Source organism: Piliocolobus tephrosceles, chromosome 11 (assembly GCF_002776525.5).
Source record: "Piliocolobus tephrosceles isolate RC106 chromosome 11, ASM277652v3, whole genome shotgun sequence".
In the NCBI taxonomy this organism is placed as follows: domain Eukaryota; kingdom Metazoa; phylum Chordata; class Mammalia; order Primates; family Cercopithecidae; genus Piliocolobus; species Piliocolobus tephrosceles.
In genome coordinates this window covers 67,963,726-67,982,989 of record NC_045444.1, presented here as the reverse complement: position 1 = coordinate 67,982,989, position 19,264 = coordinate 67,963,726, and the positions used below count along the sequence as shown (strand labels likewise).

General features: G+C 39.1%; 1 pseudogene; it reads left to right on the top strand.

Annotated features, from left to right (window-relative positions):
- The first annotated feature begins 5,620 nt into the window (after positions 1–5,620).
- LOC113219625 overlaps positions 5,621–19,264 on the top strand; it is a 17,196-nt pseudogene continuing 3,552 nt past the window's right edge.

Sequence of the window (19,264 nt, the reverse complement as noted above, 5' to 3'; positions counted from 1 at the left end):
GGAAGGAAGGAAGGAAGGAAGGAAGGAAGGAAGGAAGGAAGGAAGGACGGAAGGAAAGAAGGAAGGAAGGATGGAAGGAAGGAAGAAAGGAAGGAAGGAAGGAAGGAAGGAAGGAAGGAAGGAAGGAAGGAAGGAGAAAGAAAATCGATAACAACAGAAACAGAAACTTTGGGACTTTACAAACACAAGGAAATTAAATAATATGCTCCTGAATGACCAGTGGGTCAATGAAAAAATTAAGAAGGAAGGTGAAGAATTTCTTGAAACAAATGAAAATGGAAACACAATGTACCAAAACCTGTACGATACAGCAAAAGCAGTACTAAGAGAAGAGTTTATAGCAATAAGCACCTACATCAACAAAGTGGAAAATCTTCACATGACCTACCTTATAATGCCTGTTAAAGAAGTAGAAAATCAAGAGCAAACCAAACCCAAAATTAGTACAAGGAAAAAAAAAAAAAAACCCATACATATCAAGCAAAAATAAATGAAATTGAAACCTAAAACATAAGAGATTAATAAAGGGAAAATTTGGTTTTTTTGAAAAGATAAAACCAACAAACTTTTAACCAGACTTACTAAGAAAAAAAGAGAGAAGACTCAAATAAATAAAATCAGAGACAAAAAAGAAGACATCACAACAAATAACACAGAAATTCAAAGGATGATTAGAGACATCACAACAAATAACACAGAAATTCAAAGGATGATTAGAGACCACTATGAGCAACTATATGCCAATAAATTGGAAAACCTAGGAAAAATGGATAAATTCCTAGACACTTACAGCCTACCAAGATTGAAGAAGTTCAAAACCCCAAAAGACCAATAATAAGTAACAAGATCAATGCTATAATAAAAAGTCTCCCAGCAAGGAAAAGCCAAGCACCCCCCATGGCTTCACTGCTAAATTTTACCAAACAATTAAAGGACTAATACCAATCCTACTCAAACTATTCTGAAAAATAGAGGAGAAATAAATACTTCCAAACTTTTTCTATGAGGCAAGTATTATTATCCTGAAATCAAAACTAGACAGACACATCAAATAAAGAAAATAATAGGTCAATATCTCTGAACATCGATGCAAAAATCCTTAACAAAATACTAGCAAACTGAATTCAACAACACATTAAAAAGATCATTCATCTTGACCAACTGATACTTTTTACAGGGATACAAGGATGGTTCAACATACAGAAATCAATCAGTGTGATACATCATATTAGCAGAATGAAGGACAAAAGCCATATGATTATTGCAATTGATGCTAAAAATGCATTTGATAAAATTTAATATCCTTTTAAGATAAAAAAAAAACACTCAAAAAACTGGGTATAGAAGACACATACCTCAATGCAATAAAAGCCATATATGACATACCCACAGCTAGTATCATACTGAATGGGGAAAAATGGAAAGACTTTCCTCTAAGATTTGGAACATGATCATGATGTCCACTTTCACCATTGTTATTCAACATGGTACTGGAAGTACAAGGGACAAATCAGACAAGAAAAAGAAATAAAGTGCCTCCAAATTGGAAAGGAAGAAGTCAAATTATCCTTCTTAGCAGATGACATAATCTTAGATTTGTAAAAACCCTAAAGCCTCCACCAAAAACCTATTAGAACTCATAAACAAATTCAGAAAAGCTGTAGAATACAAAATTAACGTATAAAAATTAGTAGCGTTTCTATATGCCAACAGTGAACAATCTGAAAAGGAAATTAAAAAACATTACCTCTACAATTGCTACAAGCAAAATAAAATAAAATAAAATACCTGGGAATAAACTTAACCAAAGAAGTGAAGTATTTACAATGAAAACTATAAAACACTAATGAAATAAAATAAAGAGGAAACAAAAGAATGCAAAAATATTTCATGTTCATGGATTGGAAGAATTAATATTGTTAAAATGTCCATACTCCCCAAAGCAATCTACAGATTCAGTGCAAGCCCTATTCAAATACCAACGACATTCTTCATGGAAATAGAAAAAACTATCCCTAAATTTATTTGTAACCAAAGATCCAGAATAGCCAAAACTATCCTGAGCAAAAAGAACAAAACTGAAGGCATCACATTACCTGACTTCAATTTATACTTTAAAGCTGTAGTAACCAAAGCAGCATGGTACTGGCATAAAAACAAACATAGACCAATGGAACCAAATTGAGAACCCAGAAACAAATATACACATCTACAGTGAACTCATTTTCAACAAAGGTGTCAAGAACATACATTGAGGAAAAGACAGTTTCTTCAATAAATGGTGCCAGGAAAACTGAATATTTATATGCAGAAGAACGAAACTAGACACCTATCTCTTGCCATGTACAAAAATCAAATCAAAATGGATTAAAGACTTCAATCATACACCCCAAACTATGAAACCATTAAAAGAAAACATTGATGAAATCCTTCAGGACATTGGAGTGGGCAAAGATTTCTTGAGTAATATCTGACAAGCACAGGCAACTAAAGCAAAAATGGATAAATAGGATCACATCAAGTTAAAAAGATCCTGGTCGGGCTCGGTGGCTCACGCCTGTAATCCCAGCACTTTGGGAGGCCGAGGCGCGTGGATCACGACATCAGGAGATCGAGACCATCCTGGCTAACACGGTGAAACCCTGTCTGTACGAAAAATACAAAAAATTAGCCAGGCTTGGTGGTGGGTGCCTGTAATCCCAGCTACTCGGGAGGCTGAGGCAGGAGAATGGCGAGAACCCAGGAGGCGGAGCTTGCAGTGAGCCGAGATCGCGCCACTGCACTCCAGCCTGGGCGACAGAGCGAGACTCCGTCTCAAAAAAAAAAGATTCTGCATAGCGAAGGAAACAATCAATAAAGTGAAAAGACAACCCATAAAATGGCAGAAAATATTTGCAAACTATTCTTACGACAAGGGATTAATAACAAAAATATATGGAACTCAATCTACTCTATAGGAAAAAAACCTAATAATCCAATTTAAAAGTGGAAAGAAGATCTGAATACAGATTTCTCAAAAGAAGATAAATAAATGGCAAACAGGTATATGAAAAGGCACTCAACATCATTGATCATCAGAGGTATGCATACTAAACTCTGAGATGTTAGGCTGAGCGCGATGACTCAAACCTGTAATCCCAGCATTTTGGGAGGCCAAGGTGGGTGGATCACCTGAGGTCAGGAGTTTGAGAACAGCCTGACCAACATGGTGAAGACCTGTCTCTACTAAAAATACAAAAATTTGCCAGGTGTGATGGCAGGCTTTTATAATCCCAGCTACTCTGCAGGCTGAGGCAGGAGAATCTCTTGAACCTGGGAGGCGGATGTTGCAGTGAGCTGAGATTGCACCACTGCATTTCAGCCTAGGTAACAGGGCAAGATTCTGTTTCAAAAAATAATAATAATAATAATAATTAATTAATTAATTAATTAAATAAACTACAATGAGACGTCATCTCGCCCCAGTTAAAATGGCTTTTTTCCCAAAAGACAGATAATAACAAATCCTACTGAGGATGCAGCGAAAAAGGAACCTTTGTACCCCATTGGTGGGAATGTAAATTAGTAGAGCCACTATGGAGAATAGTATGGAAGTTCCTTAAAAAACTAAAAAATAGAGCTACCGTATGATCCAGTAATTCCACTGCTTAGCGTATACCCAAAAGAAAGGAAATCAGTAAATTGAACAGATATATGCTCCCTCATGTTTATTGCAGCACTATTCATAATAGTCAAGATTTAGAAGCAACCTAAGTGTCCATCAACAAACCAATGGATAAAGAAACTGTGGTGCATATTTTCTTTGGAACACTATTCAGCAATGAAAAAGAATGAAATCTTGTCATTTGCAACAGCATGGATGGAACTGGAAGTCATTATGTTAATTAAGTGAAATAAGCCAAGCACAGAAAGACAAATTTTGCATGTTCTCCATTTTTTATGGGATCTAAAAATTAAAACAATTGAACTCATGGCAATAGAGAGCAGAACAATGGTTACAAGAAGCTGGGAAGTGTACTTGTGGAGTGAGGGAGTACGGCTGGTTAATGGGTACAAAAACATAGTTATATAGAATAAGTAAGATCTAGTATTTGATAGCACAACAGGGTGAATACAGTCAACAATAATTCATTAATCCATTTAAAATGACTAAGAGTTATAATTGTTTCTAACACAAAGAAAGGATAAATGTTTGAGGTGATGGATACCCATTTACTCCTAGTTGATTATTATGCATTGTATGCCTGTATCAAAATATCTTATGTACCTCATAAATGCATACACCTACTGTGTACTCATGACAATTTTTTTTTAATTAAAATTTTTTTAAAAAGCAAAAAAGAACTCTAGGTTAATATTTTTTTTCTTTCACAACTTCAATATTATTCCTTCACTTTCAACATGAGAACTCTATCATTAGCAATCTGAGTTTTTTTCTCTTGAAAAATTTTTGGATTTGTTTGTTTGTTTGTTTTTTGAGACAGAGTTTCGCTCTGTAGCCCAGACTGGAGTGCAGTGGCCCAATCGTGACTCACTGCAACCTCTGCCTCCCGGGTCCCAGTTCAAGCAATTCTCCTGCCTCAGCCTCCTAAGTAGCAGGGATTACAGGAACGTGCCACCATGCCAGACTAATTTTTGTATTTTTAGGAGAGAGGGGGTTTCACCAGGTTGGCCAGGCTGGTCTTGAACTCCTGACCTCGTGGTCCCTTGGTCTCCCAAAGTGCTGGGATTACCGGCATGAGCCATTGCACCCGGCCAACTTTTTGGATTTTATATTTATCCTTGGCATTCTGAAATTATATTTGGGTATGTTTAAATGTGGATAGTGTTTTTTCTATTCATGGTACTCAGAAACATTTTGGATCTTTTAATTATTTTTAATGACTTGCTTTTATCCTAAATTTATTTAGCAAGTTTATGGTTTGGGGTTGCTATTTATAATTATCTTTATCAAACAGAATTGTTAGATAATGTCTGTATTGTATTTCATCAGATCAAATGAGAGCCTCTTTTATTGTCGCTGAATATAAGTTCTGAATATAGAAACTTGCCTTGAATGTTTGAGAGGAGGCCAGACTGAGAAACCTCCAGGGTTTTATTTCGAGTCTTGGGGGATCCACAGCCCTGCTATGTATTGTATATTACCTTCTATACTGCCCACCCTGGGAGTATCTTGTGTCTAAACTCCTACTTTAGAGTTCCTCCCTCTCAAATGTGTCCTACAGACAAAGGGAATCAGTGATTCTCCTTCCTTCCCCTGTCTTCACGTGGATGTGAAGGTCTCTGGTTAGCTCAGGCTTTCCTTTATCTCCAGCCACAGCCTCATACAAGGGACTCTTCTAGGAAAATTCACTGCATATCAAACAAACACCCCTCTAGGCTTCATTCTGGAGTAAACACTGCTGGGGTCAACAGCTGCTTATAGAGGATAGAGGGTGGGACCCAGATTACTCAAATAAAGTCTTTAATTTATTGCCCTGATGGCTGGCCCAGGGGCCCCTCCCACTCTTTGCTTTGTTCGATCTGAGCTTGATGTTTCTCTGCAGCTTCCTTAGAAAACTGCTATGATGGGTCGTCAGCAAAGCCTGAGACCTGCCCTCTCACTCTCCTCCCGGACAGCATGAGCTTCACCACTTGCTCCATCTTCTCCACCAAATACCAGTTCCCGGGCTCTGTCCAGGTGCCCAACTATGGCACCTGGCCGGTCAGCAGCGTGGTCAGTGTCTATGCAGGCACCAGGGGCTCTGGTTCCTGGATCTCTGTGTCCCACTCCACCAGCTTCCTGGGCGGCATGAGGTCCGGGGGCATGGCCGCAGGGATGGACGGGGGTCTGGCAGGAATGGGAGATCCAGAATGAGAAGGAGACAATATAAAGCCTGAACGACCATCTGGCCTCCTACCTGGACAGAGTGAGGAGCCTGGAGACCAAGAACTGGAAGCTAGAGAGCAAAATCCAGGAGCACCTGGAGAAGAAGGGTCTCCAGGTCAGAGACTGGAGTCATTACTTCAAGACCATCAAGGACCTGAGGGCTCAGATCTTTGCAAATACTGTGGACAATGCCCATATCGTTCTATAGATCAACAATGCCTGTCTTGCTGCTGATGACTTTAGAGTCAAGTATGAGACAGAGCTGGCTATGCACCAGTCTGTGGAGAGTGACATCCATGGGCTCCGCAAGGTGACTGATGACCAGTGTCACTTGGCTGCAGCTGGAGACAGAGATGGAGGCTCTCAAGGAGGAGTTGCTCTTCATGAAGAAGAAGCACAAAGAGGAAGTAAAAGGCCTACAAGCCCAGATTGCCAGCTCTGAGTTGACCATGGAGGTAGATCCCTCAAATCTCAGGACCTTGCCAAGATCATGGCAGACATCGGGACCCAATATGATGAGCTGACTTGAAAGAACTGAGAGGAGCTGGACAAGTACTAGTCTCAGCAGATTGAGGAGAGCACCACAGTAGTCACCATGCAGTCCACCAAGGTTGGAGATGCTGAGATGACGCCCACAGAGCTAAGAATGTACAGTCCAGTCCGTGGAGATGGACCTGAACTCCATGAGAAATCTGAAGGCCAGCTTGGAGAATAGCCTGAGGGAGGTGGAGGCCCACTACACCCTGCAGATGGAGCAGCTCAATGGGATCTTGCTGCACCTGGAGTCAGAGATGGCACAGAGCCGGGCAGAGGGACAACACCAGGTCCAGGAGTAGGAGGCCCTGCTGAATATCAAGGTCAAGCTGGAGGCTGAGAGCGCCACTTACCACTGCCTGCTTGAAGATGATAAGGACTCAATCTTGGTGATGCCCTGGACAGCAGCAACTCCATGCAAACCATCCAAAGACCACCAGCCACTGGATAATGGATGGCAAAATGGTGTCTGAGACCAATGACACCAAAATTCTAAGACATCAAGACAGCAGAAGCAGGATACCCTTTGGGGAACAGGAGGTCAATAAAAAGTTCAGAGGTGGAAGGAAGGAAGGAAGGAAGGAAGGAAGGAAGGAAGGAAGGAAGGAAGGAAGGAAGGAAGGAAGGCAAGAAAACTGCTATGATGATGTGACACATGCTCCTGTTACAGCCTTTATTTTGCAGTTGTCCCTCTTCCGATTTCTCCAGCAAGGTGATTCTATCTGCCCTTTACCTTCCAACAATCACTCAAAATTTATGGTCTGAGTCCATCTTTTAAAATCAGCGTATATTATGGAATTGTCTACTAAAATGTTTGCTATCATTTCAATGCATTTCAATGCAATTTCTGTAATTTGAACAGGCAAAGAAGGGGAGCTACAGCATGTTTTGTTTCATAATTTTCATGAGTTGATTACATTGTACTTTAGAGCAAGTGTTCTTTGTTTACATGAGTGAACCCTATAAGAAAGTGATTCCCAGATGGGAGCATCAACATTTTAGCTGTTCCCACTGCCTGACACAGTTGCAGTGGAGAGACTGCATAAACGAGGACACAAACATCAAAAAACACAAGGGCCCATGCCAGAGAGAATTCTGAGTTTTGTGTTAATGGAAAACACTAATGGAAACTGTTGAAGAGAAGGGGAGAGAGAGGTGTTTGGAGACATTGGTGGAAATGGAGGATGGAGAACGTTTTATGTGACATTGAGGTTGTTCTTCACTGTTTGCTGAGCTCCAGTTCTCCTATTTGGATGAAAGAACAGAAAGTACAAAATTGCCAAGATTCTTTCTCTTCTACTCACTGCATGCTTCTATGAATTTGATACTGGAAACCAACAGACATTACCAGACCATTGATCTCACAGTGCCTCCAGATAGAAGCCATATGGTTTGTGCTCATCCTAAAATAAGCAGAGGCAGGCTTTGGAAAAATTGAGAAAAACTTATTATTTTTAAAATTTCTGTTGTTCTCTGTAATTTATGAGCAGATCTTCTTTCCCTCCAGACAGTTCTCCACTACAATTTTTGGCTTTTCTTTCTTTCAACCACCACATCTTAATGACTTACCCTGTAGCTAACTCTACAAATCTCTGATAAGGCATTAATTTATAAATCAGATGTTAGCTAATAAGGATTGAGGGCAGATACTTTATACAGGTATCCACAATTTTTGAGGCAATATTTACCTTTTATTTTGTAAGACTTTTTTAGTTATAAGGAGAAAAATTAACACAAAAATCACATGGTTGAACAAATTTGCCATCTAGTAAAATCCTAATTTTTTTTTAGATCATTGGAGCCTTCTACAATGGCTTCTTATTTTTCAGCCTGGCTACTACCTAAGTTAATAACATTATTAACTGGATACTGCAGAGTCCTAAAACACTTAAAAAGATAAAATCATAGTAGTCAAATGATATATAGTGATAATGATATTGGAGGACAGACATACTGCTCAAATCTTTCTCCAATTACAGTCCATGCATGGACAGACAGCCACCTCTCTCTCACCTGCTATCAGGTTTCAGTCTACACAAAATTACAACTTTTAAAAATAGTCTTATACACCTAAAACGTGGCTTTTTTTCAGCTGACACTAAAATGACTCATTTCCTATTATGTATATATACACAGATGTCAAAATATTCCCACATATTTTGCTGGAGTGCCTTAATTTTAAATTGGAGCTAGAAAGTTCTAGGCTAAAGACTAGCCAACCTAAAATGTTTTCTAAAGATATGTATTAATTCGTTGATGGGTTATGTAGCATTAAACTTTGCTCTATATAAAGCAAATTTAAATAGACATAACCCTTTATTTCTAGCAATACACAATATGAGAGACATCTTGCTGATTCAGATCCCAAATGCTTAAAAATAAAAAAAATTTATCAGTTGAGTAAATAAATAATAATATTTAGCAGTTATCATATGTGTGGGGAGAGAAGTTATTTACTAATATTGGCATTTCTCAAAATGAGGTTGCTAATATCAAGAGAAGTCTCTACAAAATTCCTAATCATGGGTTTTCAATTTACTGACAGTTTAAAAAACAAGCTACATACTTAGAATGACTAAAATTTACAGTCTGAGGCTCCCAAATATTGCAGAGAATGTAGAGTAACTGAAATTCACATATACTGCTAGAGGGAGTTAAAATGCTATAATCACTTTGGGAAACTATATGGCAATATCTATTATACTAAAGCTTAACATATGTGTAGTCTATGTAATCAACTCTACTCTTAGGTATTTACACACTTCTTGCAGAAATGCAAACATTTATGCCTCAAAATACACTTAAAAGAAATTTATAACACCATTACTCATAACAGCCCCAAATTGGAAATGGCCCAAGCACCCATCGGCAGTAGAATAAATAGTGAAACAGTTATATAACTGAATCCTCCACAGCAATGAAAAAGAATGAACAACCTCTAGATGCTACAATGTGGATGCATCTCTCAATAAGTCAAATACACAAGACAGACAAAGAAGAGTACATAGCGTATGATTTATTTACATAAGGCTACAAAGCAAGCAAAACTAAGTATAATCAGAGTACTAGTTACCTTTTCAAGGGGTCTATTGATGGGAGGTGAGTACAAGAAAGGCTTCTATGGTACTTATATTATTCTATATCTTGATCTGGTGCTGTAATTACCTTCAGGAAGAAGGACCCACTGCCCAAGTCACGGCTGCATGGATATTGTTCATCCACTCTGTTCCCTCTCAAGTTCATGCCATTGCAGTGCATACAGACGGTGCTTCATCCACATCCCTATGATTCCTATGCCCATCCCCAGCTTTTGTATTTGTACTTCTAACAGCTCACAATCTCGATCTTCAGGAGATTGTCCTTGGTTTACTACAGCCTTTTTGGCCATACTTACCAGCAGGAAGTGCCAGGGAGTTTACGGCCACCACAGGGCAATCTATGGAAAATGATTCCCTTTCCTCAAGCCAGGACAAACTCAGAAATGTAATTTCCTTTGCACAGCTCCCTGCAGGATGAGGCTGAGAAAGGGAGTTGACCTGAAATTAGTCCTTGCTTAGCTACTTCCACTTCCCTGTTCTGCCTCTTTTAAGCCCCTGCTGATTTTTCTTGAGAGCACTTCTTTAGCTTATCTCCTGCTCAAATGTTCTTATATCAAAGTCAGCCTCTGAGACTCAGACTGAAAACAGCTATATTGGAAACCCAATTATCACGTGGGTGTAGCTTTCTTTCCCTCACTACCCTTCAAAATACTTCAAGATACTTTCATTATTGCTCAGTCCCTCTTAGGAATGAAGCCTTCGAAGCCTTCCATTAATTAAATGAGTACACAATCTGGGAGGCATGACTCATGAATCATTTACCAATTATTTGCACTTCAGCGAAATGCAATGGCAAGATTAGCAATGCAGTCATCCAACAAGACCCCTCAGCCACTGGAAGAATCAACATTGGCTGATGAGTATGGGGTAAGGTGTGGTGTTCAGAAAAGTCCAAAGTACAAGCCTTGCCAGGAAAGAGGAGCTGAGTGGGGCATGGGAGACAGATTCCTAAGGCATGCAATGGGCATTATCAGAATTTGATTACTTGGGCATAAGAAGAAAAAAAAGAATACTCACAACAGAAACAGTTTTAAGCAGAGGACAACCTAACTTCACAAATTTTATCTAGGACAACCCATTAACTAATATTTAGTAATTTTATGTATAAACAATGGAATGAATGTCTGTTATGATTCAGTAAGTTAAAGGGTTCAAGCAATTCTGCCTCAGCCTCCCAAGTAGCTGGGATTATAGGTGGGCACCACCATGCCTGGCTAATTTTTGTATTTTTGGTGGAGACAGGGCTTCATCATTTTGACCAGGCTGTTCTCAAACTCCTGACCTCAGATAATCCACCCACCTCAGCCTCCCAGAGTGGTGGGATTACAGGCGTCAGTCACTGCGCCCAGCCTGAGTTAGCACAATTATCCAGTGGCAAACCACATGCATACTTTATTTAAATTAAAACAGCTGATGAAATTTTTCTTCCCCAAATCAATTTTAAGGTTTAACAGGGTGAACAGCTCATGGTATGAGCTTTAGAATTCATTACAGAGTGACTCAACAAACGTAAAATTACGTAACATTTCAGGTGGAAATCTCAAAAATAATATATTTTAAATCTATACTTCACAATTTCAATTTACTTACAGTATCTAAAATAAATTTAAACTGCCATTTTTTTTAAACACATGCAAAAGTATGTTAAATATTACATGACTGACTTAATTGGAGTGAATGGTAATCAAAATTACCAAAAGAAACTGTAACATGAAGGATATGAACAGATACTTTTCAAAAGAAGTCATTTATGTGGCCAAAAAGCACATGAAAAAATACTCATTATCACTGGTCATCAGATAAATGCAAATCAAAACCACAATGAGATACCATCTCACGCCAGTTAGAATGGCGATCATTAAAAACTCAGGAAACAACAAATGCTGGAGAGGATGTGAAGAGATAGAAATACTTTTACACTGTTGGTGTCAGTGTAAATTAGTTCAACTATTGTGGAAGACAGTGTGGCAATTCCTCAAGGATCTATAACCAGACATACCATTTGACCCAGCAATCCCACTACTGGATATATACCCAAAGGGTTATAAATCATTCTACTATAAAGACACATGCACATGTATGTTTATTGCAGCACTGTTCACAATAGCAAAGACTTGGAACCAACCCAAATGCCCATCACAGTAGACTGGATAAAGAAAATGTGGCACATATACACTATGGAATACTATGCAGCCATAAAAAAGAATGAGTTCATGTCCTTTGCAGGGACATGGATGAAGCTGGAAACCATCATTCTCAGCAAACTAACGCAAGAACAGAAAACCAAACACCGCATGTTCTCACTCATAAGTGGGAGTTGAACAGTGAGAACATATGGGTACAGGGAGGGAAACTTCACACACCAGGCCTATCACCAGGGGCGGCAGGGGGGAGGTGGGGAGGAAATAGGGGAGGGATAGCATTAGGATAAATACCTAATGTAAATGACGGGTTGATGGGTGCGGCAAACCACCATGGCACGTGTATACCTATGTAACAAACCTGCACAACTTAATAAAACAAGAAACTGTAACACAAAATGAGATGAATAAAATTTAAAACGTATATAATATTAAAACATGCATAGACAAAAGACTGGACCAAAGCACACTAACATTTCAATGGCGCTGATCTCTGTGTGCTAGAATTGAAGATCGTTCTATTTACTTCTTAATAATCAAGAAAAGTGTTAGTTATGAAAAAGATAGTGTATAAGGTCCTCCCACTAATTTAAATTTCCTCCGAAAAAGGGCTTAGTAGACAAATGTTACTTTAGAATAGACAAGTTTTGAAAGTGTATTATTATCAAGGCTTGTATGAATTGAGGTGGAGACATTTACTTTGATCTCTTTGAATTACCACATATTGCCTAGAAAACATTCTAAAATAGAAAGCCTCCCAGACTCTAATGGAACAGTTTTTGTTTGTAGTGATGAGATAAAACAATCAGACATTTCAGTAACATCTATTTCCCAAAAATCAAAAGGGAAAGGATAATTACATTTAAACACACACACATGGCCTTTACCTGGTGGAAAAAAAATTGTGTTTGTGTCTGTCTCCCTTAAGTAATTGTTCAATGGTCCCCTTTCAAGTTATAAATGTCAACCAATTTGAAAGCATGGTAAACAGGAGAGAAATATGGAAACAAATTTCATAGGAAAGGTACAGCTGATGAAAACAGGAATCTTATCAAGGGAGTTTTCAAATATCAAGTTTCCATCACATTGAAAGGTATTAGTTGTGACTCAGAAGGATGATTTATTTCAGATTTGGCATTTCCTGTGAGTCACAGTTTTCAACTGAGCATCTTAGAATATTTTATAAACACGAACCTTAATAACATCTGTATTATTCTCTTTGTTTTATAAATGGACTAATAAGTCATCAAAGAGCTTATAAAGTTGACAGAGGTCACCTAGGATGAGACTGATTTTTCTATCAGCACCTTTCCCCGTGACAGCCCTCAATTAGGATTTGAGAACTCCACAGCTCCTGTCCTAGCCATTTTGAAACATGAAACCCGTGTCTTTAACTTTTTAAAATATGTATGTATGGAGACATGCCTGGGGGAAAAAAAATCTCTCTTTAAACACATACATACTGCTACATATCATCTATCTATTCATATAGATTCGAAGATATCATAGAAAGAGTTCATAACCAGTAAATGGCAATAAAATGATAACTGCCACAGCCCAGCTCCTGATCACGGATGTCTGCTTCTGTTTAGGCAGCGAAAAATATAATGGGGAAGTCTGTAGGAAATAAATAGAAATGTTTGGAATTTTTTCCTAACCTTTTGTCAATTGTGATGATTCTGACGTCTCTTAAGTCTTGATCAGATATCAGAGGTTTCTGAAGTTTCTTGTTTCGTGGCTCTCTTAGGTCTCGGTACATTTTTCACTGTGTCCTTAGGCCAAAAGGAGTACCTAGCCGTCCAAAGTGTAAAGTAACAGTTAAATCCCAACTTACCGAGAGTAATTGGCATGATGTCCAACAGATGGCGCTTTGCTTCCCCTCGAAAATTTAAATTATTCGGCGGTGCTCCTAGACTTCACTGCTGGAGGGGGTCGGAGAATGTATGTGGAGGTCGGGGTGGTGGGGCAGTATGTGCGTGCGTGCGTGTGTCTGTGTGTGTGTGTGTGTGTGTGTGTGTGTGTGTGTGTGTGTGGCGGGGGGTGCTTAGTCGGGGGGAGGGCGCGGGGGGAGGGGTCCCTGCCTGGCCACCTGAATTCAGTTTGTAAACCACAGCTGTAGATCACACATAAATTAGGTGAAGCTGGCAGAAAAACTGGTCTTGGTAGAAAGAATTTGAAAACAGATGAAAAAGATTCCATGGAGGTGCCTTTCTCTCATTTGAGAAACACCAGAAAGTTATCTGGTTCTAATAAAAAGGTCTATTGGTATCCTTTAACTCTAATTACTATGGCCCTTGCCCCAATGAAGAGGGAGAGGAGCTGTCTCTTCTACTTGTCACACATGGGAAGCTTTTGCCAAGCTTTAGCTATCTCCCTTCAGACAAAAGCCTCCAAAATTACAAAAGCACTAAGTTGTTTTGTTTGACTTAATCTTTTCTTGTTTCGTTGTCTATAAATCCTTCTCCAATCCACATAGTCTTAAAGATAACAATATGAATAAAATTAATTTCTGCTTGCATCTGAATCACACCAAAAGAAATACACAGATTTTTGTACATACAGTAACTTTGGGACAGTCAGACTTATAAGAATAAATGAAATTTGTTTTCTGGAACATTGAAGAGATACCCAGAAGAAATAGGCAGCCTTCTGACCAACTGGTATTAAACTTTGATAACAAATCTGTGTGCTAGTCAGTTAGATGAGAGCAGCTGCATGTATTAGGATGCCCTGGACAGAAGAAATAGTGGTTTTAAATGAATCTGCTGGTGAGAATTTATGAGAGTAGAATCCTTATTTTTGTTGGTTTGAAGTTAGAAGAGTAGAATCCTTGTTTTTGTGTGTTTGTTTGTATTTGAGAGAGGGTTTCACCCTGTCACCTATCCTGGAGTGCAGTGGTGTGATCACTGCTCACTTCAGCCCTGACCTCCCAGGCTCAAGCAATCCTCATGCTTCAGCCACCTGAGTAGCCGGGACTACAGGTGGGCAACACCATGCCAGGATAAATTTTTAATTCTTTGGTAAAGAAAGGGTCTTGCTATATTGACCAAGATGGTTTCAAATTCCTGGCCCCAAGCAATCCTCCTACCCCAGGCTCCCAAAGTGCTGGGATTACAAGCATGAGCCATCACACCCAGCAAGAGTAGGATCCTTTAAATTGCAGGTCTTGATTTGCTGTGGAACTGTTTCTCCTGCAGGCAACTCCATGAGGCATGTATTTGGGAGAAGAACAGCAGGAATTTGTCATTTATTTGTTTATTTATTATAAATGATTAGTCTCCTAAGCCATACCAGGAATGCCAGAGAGTTTCTGATGAGAGTAAAACACTTTGTGCAGAGATAAGTGCTTTTTTCCAGAACCGTAAGTGGAGTGTCTGCTAAGTGCCAGTCACCGTCTAGGTTAAGGAGAAGATCAGGGGCCATGGTAGGGGATGAACTAGGATGACTCTTGCTGTCACTGAACTTAGCCTGGTGGTTAAGAACAACAGGAGATTTTTACATCTCAGAGGAAACAAAGATATCAAGGAAATTCACTTTACTCTCTTACCTTAATTTACTCTTTTTAAATGAGAGGGCTGGAATACATGATCTCTAAGCCCTAATGCTCTGATTCTAGCACCATACAAAGTTCACTTCAAAGTCAGTGAAAGAGCTGCAGCAACATAAATAGACCTCAGGATATAAACACTATGTAATCCAAAGGGAAAATAAAGATGACAGACTACATGTTTTAAAATAAACTCACTGTGGTTTTTAATTCTCATTTCCAACCTTGAGTTTTATGAGTATTGATTTCCTAAGAAAAGAAAGCCTACAACTGCTACCTTCCTTAAGTACCTTTATATTCATTTTAAATAAGGCCATTAAAAATTTTCAGGCCTAGTACATATAATTTTCAGTTTAAATGCTCTCTTACCCTCACTTAAAGGACCTTTCTGTGTAACTAAAATGAAAGGTTTAATTTTGGACACATACAAAATTAAGCTTGACATCTACTGAGCATTTATAAGAATACCTTGCTCTGCTTAAAAAAAAAAATCTTCCCAGTGAAGTACTTCAAACAGTGATATAACATGTCATTGACAACACATTGGGGAGGGCAAACTGAGGGACAGAGACATGACATTTGTAGTTTGCTTAAGGTCACACAGTTACTTTATTATTCTGTATCATATTCATCTTATTTTATTTATCCCCCACTGTGGTACTATGGGGTAATTTTTCTACTCTACAGACAAGGAAATTGAGTTTCAGAAACAGTATGTTCTTATAGTAGTAATGGATTCGAAACTAGGTCCACCTCTCTAAAAAATTCTTGCAGTTTTCCCCTATACCAAGTGAGATGTTAGCACATAATCTCTACTTTCCAAATCATATGAAAAGGGTATCTTCATTTTTTTCTCAAAGAATAAGAATGAGGCAGTTGCAGAAGAGGGAGTAAGGTAAAAAGTAAAGAATTACTATTCTATTGCCCCACAATGTTTCCAGACTTATCTTTCCCTAACCCTTCCTAGACCTTATACGTATCCAAATTAGACTACCACAGTTTGTAGACTACACCCTATCCAGCCTCAGTTTCTTAGTTTAGTCACTTCTGTCCTACAATTATTTTCCTCTCATCTCTGTTTGCTAAAAACTTATTCATCCTGAAAGTCCATTTCATGAACCATTCCCCTTGCATGAACATCCTTGTTTCCCCAAATTAGATAAAATATTGCCCACTTTGAATTCTCAAGTTCTTTGTTGGTCCTCGAGGTTCAGTGCAGCACGCAGGAAGGGAACGACTGATTGGCTGAAACATTCATGTTTCATAGCCTTGTTCTTCTGACTGTTGGTTGTGGGACCTTAGGAAACTTACTTAAACTCTGTGAGCCTCAGTTTCCTTAATTACAGAGGGAAGAAAATAATTCCTACTGAGATAACACCTACCCTGTGGAGATGTTAATATGATTATATGATACCTCCATCAGTGATAAAATGTGAAAAGAAAATGAATGTATTATTTCTCACTATTAAAGATAAAACTATAGATAAAGTCCATAGTTGGTGTATGCATTCTTAGGTAATGTTTTGGCATTAAACATACCAGCTACTCTAATGATACCCAAGCTAGAGTTCAGTTCAGTAAAGAAATAGAATATCTAAACCTTATTCAGCGTCAAGCTTTCCTCATTCCCAGAATGGAGGTTTAAGGTGGGGTAGTGATATAGCTGGTTTCTTAAGAAGTTCCTAACTCTACCTCCTCCCACACTGTGTAAGCCATGGCTCTGGCTTCTCCAAAGTCAGACTAAGGAAAGAGGGACCAGAGGAAGGAGCTGGGTTATGCCACTGATAAAATGTGGCTTTGGTGCTCTCTGGACAGCAGATGCATTACTTACTCTTTCTTGGTTGGACACTTTTGTTGCTTCTTCAGAGCTTCTCACTAAAGATCTGTAATGCAGTTTCTTTGACCTTGGCAATGCCTTCTTCTAGATAGCTCCATTTTGAGCAACCAGTAACACACTACTTTTTCATGTATACAACCCACTGGAATAGTCATTTAAGAGTTTCTGTTTTAAGATAACCCCAGGTCAATTCTCTTTTGCAGGGTTAGGGGAGGAGAGGGTCTCTCCTTTTTTTTTTTTTTTTCTTTTTTTCAGGAGCCAATTTGAGTGGAAGTGCAGCCTACTCCCAGTGCCCCAGTGGATTCCTTTTACATCTCTTGACTTTCGACTTTTCAGACTTAAGTTAAACACTGTTGACTATGTTCATTAATCTCCAGGATACAGATATCAAAATCTCCTCACAGTCCTCTTGACGCCCCACTCATTGGCTTGAGCTGAAATAAAACATCCTGCTATTTCCGTGAGGAGGGGCAGAGGAGACCACTCAAAGTTCACACACAAACCTCTGTTCTCCAAGTTTTCCCTCTTATACTAGCTGGGGTACATGACCTTGCTGACAGAACCATCTTGTTATACCTTAGCAAATCATGCACAGGCAGTCTAGCACCCCACTTTAGCTTCTGAGGCATTGGGTAGGGAGAGATAATTATTCCTTGGATCTATTACATTGTTCTTTATCTTTGTGCCTCATTTGAAAAATCTGTTGCACAGATAATGGGCCAAGGTACAGCTAAACCATGAATGTGAAAGTTGTCAGGAACCAAGGATACTTTTCTTTGTCTTTCCCTCTTTGGGGCCAAATACTACCTTGACTCTGTTCACAATCCATCCTGTTTCTCTTGAACATATGAAAAATGGCCGCCCCAAGCTTCTAGTGTTCTATTTTGGAATAATATCTGGTCTGGTCCTACAGACCAACAGAAACTGACTAGTTTGAATCCCACTTCAAAATTTCTAGAGATGGTATTTTTAAAATACAGTGAAAAAAAATCATAGAGAAGACAACTGGCTTAATCTGGACCAAATAACTATTCTTAATCCAATCAACTTCATCAAACAAACAAGTTATAATAAGTCCATTCTCTGGTAAGGGAAACTCTCAAAGAAAGGTAGTAATAGGCTAGGCAGACACCCTGAACCATTTCAGAAACACATATGTAGAATCTTTAGCACATATGCTAGTCCCTGACACAAAGGTCATATGATATGGTTTGCATATGTGTCACCACCCAAATCTCATGTTAAATTTTATCTCAAATGTTGGAGGTGGGGCCTGGTGGGAGGTGATTGGATCGTGGGGGCCGATTTTTCATGAATGGTTTAGCACCATCCCCCGTGATACTGTCCTTGCACTAAACAGTGAGTTATCCTGAGATCTGATCCTTTAAAAATGTGAAGCACCTCCCCACTCGCTCTCTTGCTCCTGCTCCTGCCATGTAAAACATGCCTGCTCCCCATTCACCTTCTGCCATGACTGTAAGCTTCTTCCTCCATAGATATGTTTCTCCACATTGTTATGAGAGTTGACACAACTATTTTGTGACTACAAAGTAGAGCCAGCTTCAGAAGAAGCTGACCCTGCCAGAGGCAGAGAGGAGATGAAAGGAAACTGTTGAGTAGCTGACTCAAGCCAACCCTGGAGCCAACTTACATGTCAGCTTCCAATTATGGGCCGATAAATCCCTCTGTCATTTAACCAGCTTGAGTTGGATTCCAGAAATTCCTAATTTGTATATTCACCCAAAATTCTAACATGTCAGGACAAAATGTCAGTGGGTATATTTGAAAAAGATTCTGATGGTCCCCAAGAAGAGGTTGTAAATGGACTCCAGAGGAAAAAAAGAATCAAGAATTAAAACTCCAAAAAGAAGATGGTAAAGGCAATACCAATGCCTCTCAGAGAATATGCCAGATATCTACAAAATTCCAGTAGCCAGGTTCGGTCGCTTACACCTATAATCCCAGCACTTTGGCAGGCCAAGGAGGGAGGGTCACTTGAGTCCAGCAGTTCAAAATCAGCCTGCTCAAAATGGTGAGACTCCATCTCTATTAAAAAACAAAACAAAAAACAAACAAACAAAAAATAGTAGACAAGCCCAGTGGTGCACCTGTAGTCCCAGTTACTTCAGAGGCTGAGGCTGGATGATCCTTTGAACCCAGGAGTTCAAGGCTGCAATGAACTAGAGAACATGTCAAAAAAAAAAAAAGAAAGAAAAGAAAAGAAGAAGAAAGAAAGAG